Here is a 22,985-nt window from a genome sequence, read left to right on the forward strand (position 1 = left end):
TGTGGTTACATTGTGTTCGTATTTTAAATCATCCTGCATGGACAGTATATGTGTATATGATTTTAAATTATTGTAGTGTATAGTCTTCCCCAAAACTTCTTACATTGGTGATACATATATATAATATTCCTCCAATTGTTTTTGCTTGAAATGAGTCCTTTAGATTGGAGTAGGCTTTGCTTAAATTATGTCCCTTAAGGTTCCATGAGAGGAAGTGATACCTGCAGAGCACTTTTACAGATACTTTCTGGGTTAATGTTCAAGATAACACATGTAGGAAGAAGCTATAAGGTCTAAAGAGGGCTCCTTTGGTTGCTAGAGATGAGAAAAATGTACACTAATTTTATGCTTAAAATACATCTTACTAATTGTATTGGTTTTAAATATGACAAATTCTTACAGCTGTTGATCTTCCTCGCTAATTGTATTTTCCTAAAGATGCCTAGATGAAAATAGGTTCCAACTGGTTTCTTTCTATAAGTCCCCCTCCCAAATTGAGCTAGCTCTATGTGTGTTGGCATAATTGAAGCTGCATTTACTACCACAAAGAAATTAGAAAACCCTTTGAAAATGTTCATGTTTGTTGTATTGGGATGTCTAATATGGTAAAAGGTTTTGACTCAAGCTTTGTATGCAAGAAGAGGCAGACAATTTGTCTAACCTCTATCATTTTATGAACTTCTGTTTCTGTGTATCCTAGGAATTTTACACTCAAGGAACATTCTAAAAAGTGGAGATCTTAGAGCACTTGGGTGCTTTTGTATTTCATCACTGTTGATGTTCCAGATACCTGGGGAAAAAGTGCTGCAGGGTCTTCTTGCCAAGATAGCTTCCCGGTGACCAGGGGATATTGATGTTTCTGTGGATGTCGGGAGGGAGTGGTAAATGGGAGTAGAGACTTCTCCATTGGTAAAGTATTCCAATCAGCTGCTTTGCAGATGTATTACTTCATAAAATTTGTAACAATGTTCTTTTGTCCTTAGCTGACTAAAATGTTAAGCTCCAAAAATGTAAAGTGTTGGTCAGGTGACCAGTAGCAGGACCTTCTTGTAATGAAATAAAGGAATAATGTTAAGGTATATGTGGGGGGAAATGACAAATAAGATTTGACTGATAAAATTCCATGTTTGATATGTACATTAACTTTTATTTTTTAAGTTGCATGTTAACCTAGGATAAAGTGTTGTCTCTGCTTTATGCTTTGAGTAAAAAGGAAAAACATGAATTAAATTGTTCTCTGGTATGTAAACCTTTTCTTTTAGAAAGGGTTAATTATAATTATTATTCACACATCTATGTTGTCAGTGTTTTTATTCCGGTTTATTGTTTGAATGTGTGCAGACTTGGTTGTGGTAGCCTGGCTGGGATCTGCCAGGGAAATTGAAAATGTATGACAGTTACATTATACAGGTAACATAAAGATTGTTCTCATCTTCTCTAGGAACCTTTTTATGGAACTTAGTTCACAGAGAGCTTTCTATCTTTTATTTCCAGTTAAATATTTGGATTGGACATGAACCTGATAAATAGTGATGAGTTTGTGTGTGATTAATTTGTCTTAAAATGTGAGAAAAACCCAGTCATTTAAAATGAATATTACTCAAGGGAACCTTCATGAGAATGGTTGAGAGTAACAGAAGAAAAATGAAGGAAAAAAGCTGGAAGAAAAGCCTCCATGTATGTGCTTATTTGAATGTTGGCTTTCTCCCCTCTACTAGAATGTAAGCTCTAGGACGTCAGTGACCAGGAGCATGTGTTTACCAATTTATATCACCCAGTGCTGAGCACAGCGCCTGGTATGTATATATAACAGGTGTTCATTTATAACCATTAACTAATGAACAAATGAATTTTTCCCCCATGGATAGATTTATTCTTACCTGTGTGATTGTAGATATACTGCCTAATTTAATTTTTATCTCAATTCTTAATTCTGCTTTATTTCAAAAGGGATGCAAGGTGACTTTTTCTTATTAGTTGTTGTAATAGAAATCAGACTTATTTCCTTTAAAATGACCTAAAAATAACATGCAGTACAAACAGATACATAACAAATTGATTTGAAATCTGTGTAAATCTGCATCTATGAATGTAAGGAACATACCAGAAGTTTGTTGTGACCATCTGCAGACGTTGAAATAGTAAATGGTGCAACAGCTCTTGGTGAAAAAATATCTGTCGTCATCTTGATCTTTTATACTCTTTTTTATTTAATCCCCCACCTGCTAGTCAGTAATTTTTGTCCCATGAAATGAATAAGATTTTCACAACATAAAGTAGCCTCTGACAGTCCTTTTGAATGTGCTCCTTTTAACAATTTTCAATCTTTGAGAATCCAAGAGATGGGCTTCCTAAGTGACTAGTTAGGTCACTACAGGCCCTACATTCTAGCAAATCACATATATCAAAAATGGATGAAATACTTTTGGAACAGTCCCAATGTCTGGATGCTTCTAGTATGTTGAACCCCAAATATTTTGCTGTATTTCAGCTACTTTTTTTGTACAAGAAACATTGTGATTAATATATTCTACTGAAAGCTTTCTTTCATAGTTAGGAGTATTTCTTTTGGTTAGAATCCCGAAGTAAAACTCCTGGATTAGATGGCATGGTGGGATTTGAGAATGCCTGTTATTCCATATTTAGTTAATATTGTGTGTTTTTAAAACCTTCCCACTTTAATAAAAGGATAAGCCTGTTGTCTTATTTGCACATATTTGATTATTGGACTATTTTTCTACCTATTTCAGTTTCCTCTTAATTATTCTGCTTTTTAAATTTATTATTAGAATCTTAGTGTTTTCCTCTGAATGAAGTTCCTTAAGTAGTGAATATGTTAGCCTTAGTTATGTTTTTGCAGACTTCCCAGTTTGCACCTTTAATTCTTATAATTTTCTTTTTAACAAAAAAGTTTATTAATGTGAAAAATTACATAAATACATGATTTGAGTGAAAACTAGAAAGCACGTAATAAAATCATCCTTTATCACACCATTTTAAGAAAAACAGTATGGACACTTTGGGATGGATATGTATATTTGAGTGTATGTTTTGAATATAGAATTCTAAAAAGCCCTGTAATTTTTTTACACAAAATACTATAAGCATCTTTTACATATAAAACATTATTTTAATGGATGTATTTGCTGTATTTACAGTTCTTTGGCTAGTACTGATTTGAACATCTTCATAGATTTTTGGTCATTTGTATTGCATAAAAGTTTCTACCTCTGTACATTTTGTTATACCTGTGTGAAAGTTGTTTTAAAGAATACTAATCTTTTGCCGTATGTCATTAATCTTTCAACCTTTTTTATGGTATCTTAGGTTGGTCTCAGAAGAATTTAAAATTTCAGTTGGATATATTGGGCCTTCTTTTTGGTTTGTACCTCTTGTTCAAAATTTTGATGATAGAGAAGATGGAAAATAACGTAGCTAATGGTTGTAGGATATTTTTATTGTACCCTGAATGGATAACAGTGACTTTCTATTTATTCTTTTCTTCCTCCAATAAACTTTATAGTTAATGTAATAGGTTCAATAAAGAGGAAATTCTTGGCTTTTCAACTTACTGGAATATATGTCCTGCATTTCCTTTAAGTGTTTATGGTTTTGCCCTTTTTTTTAAGTACCCTACTTAACCGATACATTGAATACAGTTTTAGGTAAAAATAATGTTAGAAATCCTGTGTTAATTCATTCAAAAAATACATCAGTGTCCATCCATTAATGTCCAGCTCAGCATATTAAGAGATCTGTTTAATCTTATGAAACATAAGCTGCCATTAAAATTATTTACAAGCAGAATTTAATAAGCTGGGGAAATGATTTATGATTGTGACATGTTAAGTGGGAAAGAAAGGATACAAACTTCTACATCTACTATGATCTCAACTATGTTTGGAAGAAAAGTGTGAACTATGGAAGAGAAGTATAGGGAAAAAAAGGAAGAAAATGTATCATACCAATATTACTGTTTGTTCTAAGGCGATAGCATTGTAATTTATATTTTTCTGATTCTTCATGCTTTTATGTATCCCACATATTCTCTATTGAGCATGTTACACTGATAATTAGAAAACAATGTTGGGTCATTTTTGTTTTTAAAGAATCATCTAATAGGGGAGGGAAGAAATATAAAAAATGTTTCTAATTTATAAGTAAATGAGGTGCAATACTCTCGTTCTCCCCAGCACCCCACCCTCTTCTTCTTCCCTCCCTTTTATCCTCTTCATCTAACACTACAGTTTAGGGGCATTATGGAGAGAGATCAAGATAATTACTAAAACTTAATTCACTGATGCAATACCATTTGCAACCTCCAGTGCAAGGTTGAATGACTTGATAGAATTCTTATCAGTCATTGTGGATATAGAGATGAACCACTCTTTTAGCTTATTACTTGGTATTTTACTGCTTCTGAAGGATTCTTGAGCATAGATACTCTCCATTCAGATAGTTATTTTTAAAAGGTGTAAGCAAAATACAGTGAGAGTTAGACAGGTATTTCCAGTGGGGGATTCAAGACAGTGGGGGATTTGTGTAAGTGGGATGATACAGTAAACCAAACACTGGACTGGGAGACAACCTGGGTTATAAATATAGGCCTGACGTTAGTGTGTGCATAGCTTTGTGCAAATTTTCAGTGCCTTAAGACCTCAGCTTAATCACTTTTTCAAAACTTTTTTAGCAAAGTTGATATATGCATAAAAGAAAGGCAGTACACCACACGGTTAATAGTGGCTTTCTGTTGGGGATGGATTGTGGGAATGCAAAGTCTAACTTTTAAGCAGATATAAAATGACTTAGTTGTAACTATTAAAGTATTTTATTCTTATTTAATTTATTATATTGGATTGTTGTACTTAGTATCAAAATTATGGTTAAATAATAAATTATAATTTTTAAAGTATCGAAGTAAAAGAAATATATTTAATGAATATAAATATAATAAATTATAATTTTCTACTCCAGCAATATCAAAATTACAATTAACATGCTGTTCGAATATTAGAAAACAAGCTAACACTTTAAACATTAGTAACAAGTGTATTAAAACAACTTTTAAAAGGGAATTCAGGTAATTAATGCTAAACTTTTAAGTTATCAACTGATAGAGTGCAAAAGTGATAATATATGGTTGCTGCAAAAAACGTATGTTGGGTTCCTCCAATATGAAAAGGAGCCAAATGTATCGATTGCGGTCTTGCTCAGGGACAGTGCTGATGATGTCATTTCCATAGACAGTACAATGCTGCAGCTGGCCCTTGTCAGTCTAGGAAGAGAGCTTACTTTAAAAAAGACCATGAGGTAATTTGCAATTCAGGCAGAGTATTTTCAAGAAAATGAGCCGGAAGTCTACTCATTAAAGTCAAAGGAAACCTTGTGCATTTTTTTTTTTTTTAGTATTTGTGTTTCTTCAAAGTAACCATAACAGCTTGCATAGCCCACATAAGGAATTCAGGAAAAGGTGACAGTGGTAAGAATTTTGTTCTTTGAAAGAGGTCTTTGGAGGAGACCTTGGGGAAAAAAATTACATAGGTGTCTGGAATGTAAACCTACATTGCTAATTTCATGTAAGGCGTTTAACAAATGTGTTGCAGAGATACTTATTATCTGTTCCCTCACAGTGTAAGGCTGACAAGCATATAAGTGCACGAGTCCTCACAGCATGAAAGCAGTCAGAATTCCCATCTTTGGCTCAAAGAAAACAAATGAAGTGAGTATCATTCAGTGGACCAATAACCTGGCCAAAAATCCATTAAGCATATCTAGTTTTCTTAGGACATTTTAGCTACAAGTGCTTTTGATTACTGTATGTAGGTCTTCACTCCCCTTTTCTAGTGTCTAAAAAATGTGCCCTTTTGGCTTCCTATATTACAACAGCAAAATAAAATTCTATAGATCCCTGAATACCCACCATGTCTTAGAAGCTGTGCTAGAGGTCAGGATGAACAAAAACCAGCCATGTTCTCTGGTTGTTTAATCTGATGGAAAGGATTTATGAACAAATAGCTTGTGCAGTGTTAGGAACATAGCAGATACAAGTATTTCTGCTTCTAATTATTAAATTTCTAACCTGTGTACTCTTGAAGTGACCCAAAAGATCTATAAGAATAAATCAGTGTCAAAGCATCTCTCCCTTTGATTAGGTATCAGTTCTAAGATTGGTTCTTCTATGGGGATATTTTTATTATATTTGTTCCTGCTGACACTCCTGTGCCTACTGGGTGTTTGTCAAGACATGCCACCACTCTGCTGCTCTGAGTCACCCAGAGTTTTACCAAAACTCCCTCTCCCTCTTTGACCTTTGTTCTTTATTTCGTGTCATGTCACCTACTGACGCATGTTGCCAATGAGGTTATTCAGATGATGTCTGAGATGTGATGTGTACATCAGAAAGAATTCATCTTCCCTAACCTACCTCCTGTTTCCTTCATCCCAGTTTCCCAAGTTTCAATTATATTGATCTTTCAGTCCTGCAAAGTAACAACCTCCTTCAATAGAATGACCTCTCCTTTTCTTCTCCCTCAGCCCCTTCCTCCTACCTTTGTTATCACTATGTTTCTTTCCTTATTTCAGACTTCCAGCAAACAAAACTTTTGGAAGGTTCTCCTGGTTTGAACTCATGAAACGACTTCCTCCAGTCTATTCTTTCAAAATTACCGCTCAAGTTATTTAATACTAATTAGTTATATTGTTACAAAACTGCTGACCTACCACATGTTCTTAAATGACAGATTTGGCAGAAGAATGACATTTCAAATGGATATTTGTTAGTAATTATACATTTAAATAAATAATGTTCTGTATGCACATTCCCTGTCCACTCAACAGTAATAGTATTAAATAGAATTTTAAGGTCTGAGTTGAACTCTTAACATGAATTGAAAGCTTTTCTAGTTGTCCAGACTTTTGTCCTTTCTCCTTCAAATCCTGGAAGCCCCTAACCAAGCCTATTGAATCTTCCAGTATACAAGATCCAAAAATCCCACAGAAGGATCAGATGTTGCTGAATTTGGCTAATTTTTTTTTACAGATTTACCTATTTACCTAAAAACCAATACTTTTTTCATATTATATTCTTCTCTTTATGACAAAATAAGTCAGAGATTCCTTGAAGTTGTTTCTTTCTCCTTAATTGTCCAGGGCAGGTGTTCCTGTTTGAAGACCAGGTCCTTCCATCTTCTGGCTCCACCGTCCGGAAGGCCTTGTCATCATCTGCCTCAAGCCTGAAGAAGGAGACAGAGCACAGAGGAGGTGTGTCTGCTTCTTGAAGGCCTCAGCTCCAAAAGTGGTATGACTCACTTCTTCTCACATTCTGTTGGCAGGAGCTAGTCAGTCCATGGCCACCCAAGATTCAAGGGAGGCTGGGAAATGTCATCCCTGGTTGGAGAGCCATTTCTCAGTTACTGTTGTATCACAGTTAATGAGAAGACTAGGATTTGTTGGACAACTGTTTTCTGTGTCATGCAGGGCATTTGGACAAGTTATAACGGCACCACAGTAGAGAATACATTTAACTTGAGTTACTCAGACCAGGAGATGGATCAAAAAAGGCTTTTGGAAGGAGGTGGCATTTGAGCTGTGGTCTTGAGAGAAGTGTGTAAGCTCACCAGGTGAAGAGGAGATAAAAGAGTTTAGACAGAAAACATACAAAAGACAAGGAAGTACGAAAGAGTATGGTGTATTGGGGGAAAAAAATAGTATACTGTAAGGGGATTGTACTGTGAGCGTGTTAAGAATGTGAGCCAAAAGATGAGGCCAAAGAGCCTTTGCGGCAAAGGCAAGATTAAATATTCCAGAGAATTTTAGGGTGTAGAATCCACAAGATTTGGCATGAGATGCAACATAAACAAGGAGAAATGGCCAGATCCGTGAGGGTCTAGGCCACCACATGCCAGGTAGAGGGAAAAGCCAGGGCAAAGGCCTTAAGTGGAAACGGGTTTGGTATGTTTGAGAAAAACAAAGCTTATAGCTAGAGCATATTTGGGAAGGACATGAGCTCTGAGGTAGTGAGAGGCCCTATCACTTTGGGCCTTGTATTCCATGGGGACATTCTGATTTTGTTCTGAAGCCAGTGGAAAGTTCCTGGAAGATTTTACTCAGGGGAATGACATCATTCTACAACAAGACTAAACTAGGAACATGCATATGTTTAAGTAATGATAAGTATATTCTCGAAAAACAACATTTTCTAAATGCTAAATGTCAATGTATTGTACTAGTGTGAAATTCATTATTTTGGAATGACATTGACATGTTTATTTGAATTAATGTTCTCAGCTGTCTCATGGTGAGAATAAAAGGTTCACATACAATAGAGAAAAACAACAGGTATAGGGAGAAGGAGAAGGAGAAAGTAATGCTGAATGTTGCTAATCTTAATTTCTTAAAAAATGAAACATTTTGGGTATGGTTTTGGAAAAGCCAAGCGAAGATTCAGTGTTGGGGGAGGACCCCAGAAAGAAAGTTTCCCTCTCATGCAAGATAATGGCATCACTTATCCCAAAGGCTGAGCCCTGATTCTCTTGAGTCAGTGAAAGACACTGGCCCGATGACTCTTCAGCAGTAAAATAGGAATAATGAGAGCAACTCAATAGAATCGATGAGAGGATTAAATGAGTCAATACATGTGGAGTGCTTGGTGCAGCGCACACCACAAAGTTACATTAATGCTATTACTCCTCCTCCTCCTGTTAGTTCTACTGTCCCCAGTACCACAGCCTTTGCTAGTATTAGTTTTGCTTTCTATTTCCCATTAAGATGTGAGTATAGGCTTGCCCAGTTGAAGGAAGTATTCTGAAATCTGACCATCGTTCTCTTTCTTAAGCTCACTTAGGAGAATTCAAGGAATTGCCATCTGGCATAATTTCACCTGGGATCTCCATAGAAAACTACTGCTTTTTATTTAAAGTTACTTAGAATAAAGTTGAATGATTTACCATTCTGAGCACACAGAATTTGTCTTTTCGAGCTAACAACAGCCCCCACCTTATTCTCAAGGTGAAAAGGGCACTGAATTAAAATGTATTTTTGGTCATACAAATTCTACAGAATTTGTTGACTCTCCAGTCGTTAAGGTAAAAGTGGATTTCTAAAAGAGAGGAGAGTAGGTGGCTGTGTGTGAGGAGGAAAAGGGCCTTGCCCTTGGTCCTGCCTCTGCAGGGGAGGTGGGTGGGCGGCTGGTGGCCAGCCAGCGTTCCAGGTGAATTTAGTTTTTAATCTTCTCTCTATCCCGTATGATTTGGAACAAATTATTCTCAGCCACCTTTTTTAGCTTCCCTTCATAAGTGGGAATAACATCTTCTTATGAGGATTAAATGAGGTCATGCCAGTGTGGAGGAAAGAAAATGTGATTTAAAAACCTAATTTCAGATGCTTCTACATGAAAAGGCCTCCGTGGGAGAAAATCTAGTCTTTCATTGGGAAAGGCTTTGATGGGCCCTTTCCTTCTGTGGGGCGAAGCCCAGGCCCACCTGGATGGGAGAGGGTGAGGTAAAGTGGGCAGTAGGGGTACCTGCTCTGAGTGATGAAATAATGGGGCTTCGAAATTTCTCCCTGGAACCTAAGAAAAGGACTTTGGACCTTGGAACTAGAGGAGAAAGATGGGGGAAAGGCATAGAGTGCTCATTTGTAACGAGCGTATTGGGTAATAGAATGAAGGCTGCTCTTTCTTTGGTTATCTGTTTTTTTTAATTACCTTTTCCTGTGTCTTCAGCAAAGCTTCATGACCTTCTTAGACTTGTATTAGTTCTGCCTGAGGGAATCGAGGGAAGGTCATGTTCGGAGCAAGCTGGGGCAGCCCACGGGACGGGGTAAGAGGATCGAGTGTTGGGTCTAGACCAGGGGCAGGAGCAAGTGGTGCAGTGACCACCAGGAAAATGTAACTTCCTCTCCGGTGTCCCTCAGAAATGTCACGGGGGGAGCTTGACTCTCCCAGTGACTAATATATTTGTTTTATTGTCTTTGTATCCATTTGAGCCCAAAAGCTGGAGGACCTGGGAACAAGTGAAAGGCTTTTTCCACTGAGCTATTATTATTCCTTCCACTGCCTTAGTACAAGCTACCAACATTCTCTAGACTGCACTGCTGCATTGCCTCTTAACCAGTTTCTCTGCACCTTCGATTGTCCTTTCCAGTCCATTCTTCACACGAGTGCCAGAACCTACTTAAAGTATAAAATGAATCTAGTCACCACCCTTCTTAAATCTTCTCATTGGCTTCCCAATTTTACCTTAAAATCCTAAGTCCTTACCTTCACTGATCAGGCCTGCATGGTCTGCCCCGCTTCCATGAGCAGCCTCACATGCACCCCAGTGGCCCCCTTCACTGACAGTGCTCCAGGACCTCAGGCTCTGAACATGCTCTTCTCTCTCCCTAAAGTCCTCCTCCTGTTCACATGTCTGGCTCATCCCACTCTCAGACCCCAACACCGGTGTCACCTTGGTGCAGCCTTCCTTGACCACGCTAAAATTGTTCTTAACTCTTTGACCCTTGTTATTATCTATTGCAACACGCTGCCTGTTTCTACATAACACTTACCTTGTTTTGTGATTCTCTTTCTGCTTTCTTATTTACTAGCTGTCTCCATGAGGGCAAAAGCTTTGATTATTTCATAAACTCACCATGCATCTAGCACCTGCTGTAGTGCCTAAACTTATTTAGGCACTTAATAACTATTTAAAGAATGAATGAATGAACATATGTCCAGTGTAACACCAGTAGAAACATAATGTGAGCCATGTGTGTAACTTTAAACTGTATAATAGCTGCATTAAAGCATTAAAGCATGGAAAAAGAAACAGTACATTTTAATAATGTATCTTATTTATCCAAAACCAAAATCGTATCACTGCAACATGTAATCAGTATAAAAATTATTGAGATATTTTTCTCTTTTTTGTGTGCTGTTTTCAGAATCTGTTGTGTATTTTAGACTTATAGCCCATCTCAGTTTGAACTAGCCACATTTCAAGTGGTTAATGCCCACGGTGGCTAGTGTATCCTATATTGGACAGTGTAGGTCTGGAACATACTTAAAATATGGCAGCTATTAGGTAATTTTAAATGCAGTGCTTCAGAGGAAGACAGACTTATTTTGAGAGCTGTGAAGAGATGTACCCATTGGCCAAATAGGATGAGGCTTCATTCACTTGCTAACATCCGGAACAGCAAGGATGAGTTGGGTGGATGAGTAAGGCAGTGAGTAAGGTGGACATCTACAAAAAACCCTTGCCTTCCAGATACCCACAGAGAGTGGAAAGCAGAAGCAGGGAACAGTAAGAGAGCAACAGGCTTGTTGCATGAGTGGGAGGAAACTGGGCAACAGACCACCAGGAAGGTCTCTCTTGGAAGAGTATTTCCAAATGGAACCCAGGCACCATCAGAGACTGCAGAAACATACTGTTGCTGGGATTTGTTGTGGTGGAGTATGTAATGTGGATCTTTTGTTTCTTCCTATAAAACTTACTCCAGCCAATTTATGGCCAGATGCTTCCAGTTGGGAAGTTGAAACTAGCCATCTAGGCTGTCTACTGAAAAGAGTTTTGTCCAGGTTTCTGGGTAGGACGTTGGCTCCTAAAAAGTGAGTTTTAAATGTGAGCCACTCATTAGGTAATAGTCACCATCATATCCACAGTGACTTGTTAGGAAAACCCAGTATGTATATTTAAAACTCAGTTTTAACTTGAGAATAAATGTGTGTAGTGTAAGGAGATAAGCCACTTACTCTGATATTCAAAACAAGAACTATTTCCCACCCACTTTTGACTAATGATTACATTTCATTGCTCAGTGCCATTATCTCTTGTTACTATGAGTTCCAGAATCAGAGGGACAAAAGCACATCAGTGCCAAGTCACCAAGCCTGCCTGTCTCTTTGTTCTTAAGGAACAATCTGAGTGGGGATCCTAATTCATTTTATGCAGAATTCCCAGAGGCTTCACTGGGGATCTGTAAGCAGGAGTCAGTTTAGAATATTTTAAAGAAAATTCCACAGATCAGGTCTGAGAATCTTGCCCACAGCTCAGTTTGAACAATTTTAACATTTTGACTTTTCCAGAAAATGAAGACCCATCCCCCCTAAACTTCAAAGAATATCTGCCAGTAATATTCTGTTAGAGATCCATGACTTAGGAAAAGTCTGTTTATTTTGGTGAGAGATTTCCAAGGCAGGGGTGAGGAAGGTAAGGAGTTCAAGCGCTTTTTCACCAGCACTAAAAAAGCTGCTCACTTGGTAAAATATCAGCTGCTATTTGACAGCAAACAGACACACACCGTGAAAGCACACAACTGTTGCTTTCAGACTGTAGTAATAGAAAAATCTGGGAAACAAGGGAGATTAGACAAGAATGTTCTACCAAGTAGATCCAGTTTCTCTAAGGAAATGTTAATCCCTGCTGGCCACAGGCTTTCATGTTAAAAATGAGTCATCATCATATCACTGATTATTTTAAGAGATTTTATAAAGGTTAACAGGTGCTATAGTCAAACGAGTCATTTTTATTTCCCCTATCCCCTTCAAATATTCATAAGAAACATTACAAATATTAAAAAATTAAAATATATTTAAATATTCACATGGGACTCTCCTCAATTTCATTCCTCTTTCCCCCTAAACTTAAACTATTATGTCTCAGTTCTATGCATGTTTCTATTTGGTATATATGCATGTATCCATAGATGAAATACAGTATTGCTGTTGCATATCTTAAGTCTTAAATAAATGGTAACTACTGCTAATAGTTTGTGTTTTCTTACAGAAATTTCTGTATATACAAGCATGTATATATATTAAATAAGCTCATACTATGTACATATTTCTATACCTTTTAAGTGCTTTTCACTTAACATCTTAGTTATCTTTTTATATTCACCCATATAGATCTACCTCATTCAGTTTAACAGCTATTAGTATTCCATGTTAGATGTACCTTAATTTAATACTAAAATTTGTTATTGATGGGTATTATGTACTTTCCCTGATTACAAACATTCCTCTATTACAATATTGCTGAAGATATTTCTGTGTACTCACAAAAGTGTATCTATGAAGTAAATTTCAAAGGGTAAGTTCATTAAAAATTTTGATAGACATAACTAAATAGTTCTTGAAAAAGTAGGAGACTGCCTTTTTCCCCATTTTCTGAGTATTATCAAATAATTTAACATTAGTCAAACGTTGGTGGAAAATGGCATTTTATTGCTTGAATTTACATATCTTTAATTATGTGTGAGATAAAAACTCTTCATTTGTTCATTGACCTTAATTTCTTTTTTCCTTTAAACTGGCTATTCCTAACCTTTCTCCATTGTTTCTTTTTTTATTGGATTCCTTTTTCAAATTGCCATAAAAGTGCTTTGGTATGTTAAGGAAATTAACCCCATTCTCATATGTATTGCACCTTTTTTTTAGTCAATTTTTCTTTTGACTTTGTTTATGGTACTGTTAAAGACCCTGCAGAATAGACTTTTTCTTACTTCTCTTTCTTATTCTAGACTGAACCCTTGCCACTGAAAGATTTCCTACTGAATAATTATAGAACAAAAGCCAGGCATTGCTAGTAAACCCGCCTCACGAAATTGAGGAATCCCAGACCCTGGGATGGTTCAAGCAGGCAGTGTCATTTATTTGATGGGAGGGTTGTGTGGAGGACAGGGAGATTGGATTAGAAGGTTTTAATTGTTCCTTTCACTGCCCAAGAAAGTCCATGGTGCTATGAAGAGTCTGGTTGGCGTGATTTTTTTGGAGTCTTTCAGAATGAGCATTTTTGGGGTCCCTTTCAGGGTCTGTAGTTGTTTACATATATTGTTTTTTTGTCTTGGGTGCAGTTTAAACCCATGTGGCCCTCTGTAAAGAAAAGAGGTGGGAGATATGTGTCTCAGGGGCTGTGGTCAAAACCCCTTTCCCTTACGAACAGATGCCTCCTCTGCCCTTGGAAGTCCCAGCACCCTCCCTGGTGCAGGTGGGAACAAGGCATAGGTTGGTTTTGTGCTGTGTACGGCCTCCCAGGGCTGATGTGGGAACCACCACCTGTAGATTTGCCAGAATGCAGTGTATCCCCCTTCCCAGCACACGCGCAGTGTTTGCTACCACCTTGTTGGAGGTGGGCACGTTCCCTTTTCTGTTTACACCATAGACTCTCAACTAATAGCAAATGTTTGTAGTAACAGTAATCCATGATTGCCACAAAAAGCAGTGAACTCTTGAGTAAAACCAGCGTTAGTGGACTTCAAACAACTGTCACATCTCAGGCGCCTCAGAGCAAGCTTGCTGTTTGGTAGCCAATGACCTTTAAGCAGGAGATGGCTCCTGGGTGTTACTGGAGGAGAACCAACACTTTCCCAGGGTGCACGGAGGCAGCTTCCGACAGCTGTGTTTGCCCAACTGTTTGATGTCACCTCTCTATTTAGTCCATGTACTAGAGCTGAGAAAAGAAAACACAAAACAACAAGTTCTAAACTGCAAACATGACATGGCAATGAAAACGGTTTGTTTGCTTAGACATTGGGCATGTTCCATGGAAGCCAGGCTGACTGTGGGGAAGGGAGGCCAAGCCAGGATTTGGGGTCCCCATTTCTAAATTAAGGGCTTTTGAAATCTGGATTAGGTTAGCATGTCAGTTCCTCAGATCTGGTCTTCCTCAACAGATTGGAGAGTCCGGGTATGGGCTGCTGGCAGTGGGAAAGGCCAGTGAAGAGAGAGCAGTGGGTCCAGTATAGTGGTTAATCTTCTCAGATTTCTTCAGAGATGGAAACAAAGGCCCTCCAACACGGAGGTATGGTAAGAGACCTGGAGTATTCCAGGAGAACCTCCTCCTAGTTCTGGCTCCACCTTAAACAAGACTTTCTCTTTAGGCTTAGTTTATCTCAGTTTGCCCATCTGTGTAATGGGAGGATCAGACTTCATTAAATGATCTCTAAGGCCTTTCCTGGCCTCTGATTCTAAGAGCTTCAGTAACCTTTACAGAGTTAAACAGACCAGAAACTCTTCAGAAGACCTCAACTTCATCCACAAATAGAGTTTAAAATAATTTTTTAATGTCCTTTCTGAGTTTTGTATAAAATTTGCCACTCCCTAAATCTTCTTCCTATTTCTTGGACAGTTTTTACTCCAAAGAGGGTTAGGGATATGGTACAGTTTCATGATTCTGCACCATACTCACTGGAGCAGAGGGGGTTTGACAAACTGGAACAATTAATTACTCAGACTTTCAAATTCCAACCCCAGTTCTTGTCTGTTACTGTCATTGATGACAAAAACAAATACATACTGAATATTTACAATAAGTGAGGAACTTACTGTGCCAGGAACTCAGTTAAAAACAACATCAGCCATATGCCTGATGAGGCTCGAGCTCATTGCAAAGGTACTTTTTAAATAACAAGATAAGCCACACAGGGAGTAGTATTTTGTGCATTTCAATAGAAAATGAGTTCCGGATGCTCCAGATGTGGAGACCATGACAGGAGTTTTAAGGGAAGAGGCCTCAGTGCACTGAAGAGGAGTGGGAGGCACTCCCAGCCAGGAGGACTCGGTGAGCAAGGGCACAGCAGTGGCCTGTGTGGGAGACACGGAGCAGATAAGCCTCTGGAAGACCAGACAGATGGAAGCGAGCGGACAGTAGATCCAGCAGGAAGTGGAGTTTGAGGTTTTGGCAGACACTGCTGGATACCTACCACGGTATCTTTACTTCTCTTTCTCCTTAGTAACCTAACCCCGATTTTCAGCTAAGCTTCTTGCTTCTTAGAGTTAAAGATTACATTTTCCAACCTCCTTTGAAGTAAGTGTGGCCACATAGATGAGTTCTGGCCCCTAACATATAAGCAGAAATGTTGTGAGGGATTCTGGGAAGGTGCATGTTTATATGCCCTCTTTCTTCCTGCTACTTGAAGGCAGACGGACCACCTGGAGCTCTAGCAGACATCTGGGCCAGGAGGTGGCTTAAGAATGGGTCTCACGTGTTAAAGTTCATAGAGAAGAAAAGGAGGACTCTGGGTCATTTGTAATGCTTGGAAGCTGCTGCATACAAGCCCAAGATTGCTTCTCTATAGACTTGTGTCACATGACAAGAGAATCCTGAGGCAGAGTTCTTTTATTTTTCTGTGACATGTATATCCTATCTGAAGAAGAACCAGATTGTGCTAGGCATAGGATTCCAGGATAAATTATCTGGGTTAATCCTTTAGAAACTAGAAAACCCTACAGGTTTTTAATCAATCCATCGATTTGACTTTGGACATCTACTGTGTATCAGACACTGTGCTGGATGCCGGAGGGATGTTCAACTGGGTTCCAGAAGAGCACAGTGCAGAGCGGTTTAGTGGGTCCCCTAAGCTGAAGCAGAGCTTCCTCTGTGGCATGGCACTCACTCCACTTGGGCTCTCTCACACCATGAGAGAAACAGCCTCTTCTATGCCTTCACTGCCCAACAGCACCTACGAGGTGCCAAATTCATGAGCGTTTGGCTGACATGGGGAGGCGGGAATGTTTTAAGGGGTTCTTAATGTTTTTAATGTTCTCTTTAAAAACAAAGTGGGAGCACACAGAACAACTCCCCACACATCCCCCCCAACACACACGCCGTAAGTGCTGAGTCAAAAGTAGGGAGGGCTGCTGCCTCAGAGCTGATTTCCCAACCAGCTTTCTGGAGAGGCCACAGACCACACTTTTTGGAAGCAAGGGTCTAGGAAATGTTACCTATCCTGGGAATACGTAACTTTAATTCAGCTTCTCCTAAGCCCTGTAGCAGCCAGGATGACTCCCAAGGTACAATGAGGAAAACACTCATGACCATGGAATGTTTGTGCTGTTCTGACGCTAAGAATGTGGCGCATCCAGGTTGGCAATCCCATTATGTTCGTAAGTACTCTCTTTGTAAAAGCAGTTTCTAATAAAGATTGTGATGAAGATGTTAGTGGTGTTAAGAATCCTAATGGTAGCTAATCTTTTTTTGAATATTCACCATGGGTCAGATATTGTGAAAAGTATATTATATGCATTATTTAATACTAACAGTGACTCTGTACTGTGATAATCTCCACATTTCACTTGAGGAAACTGAGTCTCGGAGAAGCTAAGTAACCTTCCCAAGGTCACATGGCAGGTGCACAATAGCAATGGCAAATATTTCCCTGCTCCTTTAAGAAGGTTATCGAGTCCTCTCTATTGCCCAGGACAGGTGCAAGCTGAGTCAAGGGTGCTGAGCAGAGATTTTTAGGATATTGGAAGGATTTGTCTGGCTGTTTCAGAGAGAAGGACATCGATTTTGACTCCTTGGGTTTTAAGGACATTTTGACAGTGCCCTCCAAGCATACTGTCTGTACTGATGTTCTTTTAAAATATATCACAGGAAGAGTTAAAATACGAGAAATATACAGTTACCTTTGAAAGGCAAACGTAAATTCCCTGTTTATAAATGAATTCAATCTTCTTTCTTAAAGATTCAAAATGAGTGCATTTGGGATGTGGAGATAAAAGCTTTCTTCATGAAACATGCATGAGTCATGATGACTTCAGAAAATGAGGATTCAGCAAAATGATTCAACAAAAGACGACAGTAAGTGAACTATTTCAAGATGTCTCAGTCTTAGATTTGATGCTGAGTTCCCTGCAACATTCCTAATCAGGCTGTGCAGCCGTTTTCCGTACCCTGTGAGTTAAACAGTGATCACTGCCTCACCAAGCAGGCTCTCATTTGTCAGACAGCTCTGGGTTATATAGGAATGGTCTGTGTTTATATTGACTCCAGATCTACCCCTCTGCCTGTAACCCCCTTGCCCTTGACCCTTACTCTGCCCTTTGGAGCTCCTGAGGTCCTATCTAATCCTTTCACATAACACTAACATATGACGGTTTCCAAGTTCCAACTGTGAGGCTGCCTACCTCCGGTCAAAACAAAAATGGTGTGTGTGTGTGTGTGTGTGTGTTGGGGAAAGGCAGGGAAAAAGACAAAGTCAAGTAACTACTCAAAAACTGGCTGGTTAACCCTGGGCTTGAGCGTCATGTGGTAAGTGCTAGCTGGGCTTATTGTAAAGGTGGTTTTGCCTCGTGATCTCTAGTTTGGAACATCCAACTGTTCTTTCTCTTCCTGTAAGTTAACACAAGAAGGGGAATGAGAGTGACTCTTGGGAAAGGCTGCTGCTCTTGAGTTTATCTCGGTCCTTGGAACCCGCAGAGAATGGGTGTCCAGATGAGCTATTATCCCAGAAAGTGCACCCTATGCCACACACTCCACTAAGCCCCCAACTCTTACCCTGAGCTGTGAATCAAACGTAAGGCTTCTGCCCCAAAGCAGAGGAGGGACAACCCAGTGGCTCGTGAAGAATCTGGGAGACTGCAGATCACTGTGGCCCCAGAGGCACCCACCAGCGACGAGGTCACGCAAAGGGATAGCTGGCGTCGGCCGCAGGCAGTTCAGTGGGGGAGCCGGCGACAGGTGGAGGAGAAAGGGCTGCGGGGTCAGCGCTGAAGCTAATTAGCAAAGTCCTTTACCTTCTCTGATGGCCAGTGTTTTCATCTGTCAGATGTGGGTATAAATCCCTGCCTTGCAGACGTTAGCACCTCATGTTTACCCAGCAGCTCTTAACTTCCTCTTTTGGCTCAAACTTTTAATGTTGAGGCAGGAAACCACTTAATATCATTTACTTGAGATTTCCCTTGCGGTTCATTAGAAGCCAAAGGAAGCGCGCTGGAGAGCAAGAGGGTCCGAGCCGCTGGGGTGCGCGCAGTAAGCCCTGAGCTGGGAGAGGCAGGGTCCTGGGACTTTGAGGCCCAGTCCTACTGTCCCAGCTTTCTGGGTGGCGTCCTCCTCCTCATTTCTAAGATGAACACCATAAACGAGGACGTCATTCCCGCTGTGTTATACTACGCTAAACGCTGACCCTTGTTCTCACTCACATTTCTGGCATATCTTTCACATGCCAGAAACAATTTCATCGCCAGAAACACCCCCTGAGGGCCCTGCTGTCAGGGGGCTTGTGAGGAGAGAGACAGATAATAGACACACACATGACAAAGGTTGCACGGTCACATGGTGAGAAGCCCCACAAAGGGAAATAACGCAGGCAATTCAGTGGCAGGGCTGGTGGGCACTGGCTTCCAGCCGGCCAGAGCAGGAAGCGAGTGACGGCGGGACGTGAGCCCGCTAGCTGTTTGGGGGAAACACATTCCCGGCGGGGGCCAAAGCCGGGTGGCCGCGTGGAGCTCGCAGCAAGCAGGCCGAGGGACTGGAGCCCACTCGGGGAGGGGGAGCCGAGCCTGGAGGGGCGGGGGTGGGTGCCTGTGGACGAGACTGGATTTCATCCCAAGCGTAAGGGCTTTCATTTTATTTCAGTTCCCAGAATTGTAGTTCAGTCCGTGCGTAACAGTAAAAACTGCTTCTCCCCGCCTCCTCTTGTCACTGGTGGTGGTGAGAGGAGAGACGTGGTAGGAGGGGAGGGGCACGTGGGCACGGCAGGGCTCCTGAGCGGACTTGTGAGGTCGATGACAATGGAGGGAGGCTGGGAAGGGGACCCTTCCTTCCGGTTCATCTTGTATTTCCAACCTGAATTCATGATGTAGAATGAGGAGTCTCCTCCCTGTCTCCTCCCATGTTTCCTTTTTCCCTTGTGAACGAGAATACAGAGGTAATTGATGTCAGTGTCACTGTTTGTCTCTTAGATTACTTTTAAAATCTTTGTAAAGCTGAATAATTATGTGTTGTGCAGAAATTGTTCCTATATTATCTTTCAAATTAGTTATTTTCATAAAACCTTTTGAAAGCAAAGAAGAAAAAGCCACTGATTTCCTGGCCTCAGGTTTCTCCTGGGGACATGCTGGAGAGGCAGGGCTGCATGGGCTGGTACAGGGGTGAAGGTCCCCCCTCAACTGCCTTCCGGTAAGGTGATCGGGGAGAGGAGACAAAACGAAGTCAGCCAGTGTGGGTCCTTCCCTTTGGTCCCCATTAAGGTCAGGAAGGGCCAGCCGACAGCTGCCTTCCTGTTGTCTTGTCCTACCAGCACCCTGGGGAGATAGATGCTGTCTAGCCTGCACCTGGGCAGTGCTGACGGTGGATCTCAAAGCGGGCCCCCCTGAGCTGCTGGGGATAGGAGCTATGACATGCTGCCTCGGATCCCTCTGGGGTCCTCAGAGCACCCAGGCAGCCCCAGGGCCTCTGTGGCTTCACCCACATTAGGTTGGGGAGTTGTTTGCTTGCTTGTTTGTTCAGTTCCACTGTTTACATAAAAGATCATGGAAGAACCTCAAGGCCTCTGAGTTCACAGGCCTGGTTTCCTCTCTCTTCTGGGAGGAAGAGACCATGCTGCGTGAAATGCCCGTAGGTGGCGTCAAGAGGAAAGTGATCACCTGTATGCCATTCCTGCAGCTTTCATCTGTCAGGTCTTTTGAGTCGGACTTGCATCCATAAGCAATGGCATCACTTAGCATCTGCTAATCCAAAATCCACAAAGCACATATATTTAGAATCTTTTAGGTCATTCAGTAACGATTTACTGAGTGCCTGCTGTGATGCATTAAAAAAAAAATCAAATTCATACTTACTTTTTAAGGGCAAAATTCCAGGGGGGAAAAATGGAGCAATTCTGTGGTAAATGATTACTGGGGTCACTCCAGGGGAACTCTTTATAACCACCAAGCCTCCAAAGACCTGCTTGGAAAACCTCTGGGCAAGAATATTTTTAGATGTAAAAAAAAAAAAAAGTGTTCTCAGGTCTATATCAACAGTTGATTTTAAGTAGCATGCCCCTAATTTAAACCAGAGTCTGGCTAACGCTCTGGCAAATGACTAAAATTCACCCTGCTTGGCAGGTCGTCAAGCCTGAGTGTCGATTCGGAGAAAGGAAGACCTGTATCTAGAACACTTGTGCCCAAAGGTGTGCATCTAGATGGGCCAGCCCTCTTGATTTTCTGGCATCGTTTTGCTCCAACTGTATCAAGACTCTAACTATAATCTCATAGTTTCGTCCTACATGCTTTGTCTGCAGAATGCCAATGCCATGTGCTGCTGTGTTTCTCACACTTCAGGGAATTAATGAAAAGAGCTCCTGCAGCTTTTGATGATGCAAAGACAGGTACACATGAAATATGTTTACTGCACTGTGGTCTGTTTAGACAGTGGTAGGAAGCATTTCTCTTTCTGGCAACCGATTTGAAGGTTAGCTGCTCTGAGAACATAGATTTTTCTGGATCTTTTCTCAGGCAATATGGGAAACAGATGGTGAGCACATTGTCATTCTCTTTCTCTTCTGATCCTCTGGGCAACTATTGAGGTTAACTGGGTGGTTCTACCCAGTCACGATGGTTCTCTGTTAGAAAGAACTCAATTGGCATCTAAGGTAAATAACAAAATACAACTTTTCCTAGTAAGATATAAATTGGATCTCTTTGAAGTATGTATTTTGAAAAATCTAAAATGTCCACTACTTCTGAAAAAACAAATTTAAATTAGTTGATTTTTGTTTTACTATTCTTTTCCCTTTTCTTACATATTTCATCTTTCCATAACTACATGTTTAATGATAACATGATTATTTTCATCCAAATGGTTGCTTATACAGTAATTTTTGCATTAGCCTGATTGTAAATGTCATAATGTAAATGGTGTTGATACCAACATCAGAAATTTATTCCCACACATAATGTATATATGTGTGTGTGTGTAATGTACACAGAGAAACACTGAATTACATCTTTTTTAAAATTAGGGTATCATTGATATACAATCTTATGCTCAGATTTCACATGAGGTTAGTACATTCCCCCTATTATCAAGTCCCCACAATATACTCCATTACAGTCACTGTCCATCAATATAGTAAGCTTCTCTGTGCTATACTTCCTTACCCATGCCCCCTCTATGTTATGTGTGCTAATCATAATGCCCCTTAATCTTCTTATCCCTCCCTTCCCACCCATCCTCCCCAGTCCCTTTCCCTTGGGTAACTGTTAGTTCATTCTTGGGTTCTGTGAGTCTGCTGCTGTTTTGTTCCTTCAGTTTTTGCTTTGTGGTTATACTCCACAGATGAGTGAAATCATTTGGCACTTGTCTTTCTCTGCCTGGCTTATTTCACTGAGCATAATACCCTCTAGCTCCATTCATGTTGTTGCAAATGGTAGGATTTGTTTTCTTCTTATGGCTGAATAAAATTCCATTGGGTACATGTACCACATCTTCTTTATCCATTCATCTACTGATGGACACTAGGTTGCTTCTATTTCTTGGCTATTGTAAATAGTGTTGCGATAAACATAGGGATGCATATGTCTTTTTGAATCTGGGATCCTATAATTTTAGGGTAAATTCCTAGAAGTGAAATTCCTGGGTCAAATGGTATTTCTATTTTGAGCATTTTGAGGAACCTCCATACTACTTTCCACAATGGTTGAACTAATTTACATTCCCACCAGCAGTGTAGGAGGGTTCCCCTTTCCCCACATCCTTGCCAGCATTTGTTGTTGTTGTTTGTCTTTTGGATATTGGCCATCCTAACTTGTGTGAGGTGATATCTCATTGTGGTTTTAATTTGCATTTCTCTGATGACTAGTGATGTGGTGCATCTTTTCATGTGTCTGTTGACCATCTGAATTTTTTCTTTGGAGAAGTGTCTGTTCAGATCCTCTGCCCATTTTTTAATCAGGTTATTTGCTTTTTGGTTGTTGAGGTGTGTGAGCTCTTTATATATTTTGGATGTCAACCCCTTATTGGATATGTCATTTATGAATATATTCTTCCATACTGTGGTATGCCTTTTTGTTCTACTGATTGAATTACATCTTACATCACAATTGAAGTGATACCCATTTTTAATTTCAAGTGGTGGTTCACAGGGAAAATTGATTGTCTATAACTTTTTTAAAAAACGACCCAAAAGACCAAGTGCCTGTATAGTTCAAGGATGCTCAGAGGTAAGGGCAGATCTGAAGTCAAGGCTGTGGCCAACTCAGTGTCTCAGGTCCCACAACGTCCTCCAGGTTGCTGCCCTGG

The sequence above is a fragment of the Manis pentadactyla genome, chromosome 8 (genome assembly GCF_030020395.1).
Source record: "Manis pentadactyla isolate mManPen7 chromosome 8, mManPen7.hap1, whole genome shotgun sequence".
In the NCBI taxonomy this organism is placed as follows: Eukaryota; Metazoa; Chordata; class Mammalia; order Pholidota; family Manidae; genus Manis; species Manis pentadactyla.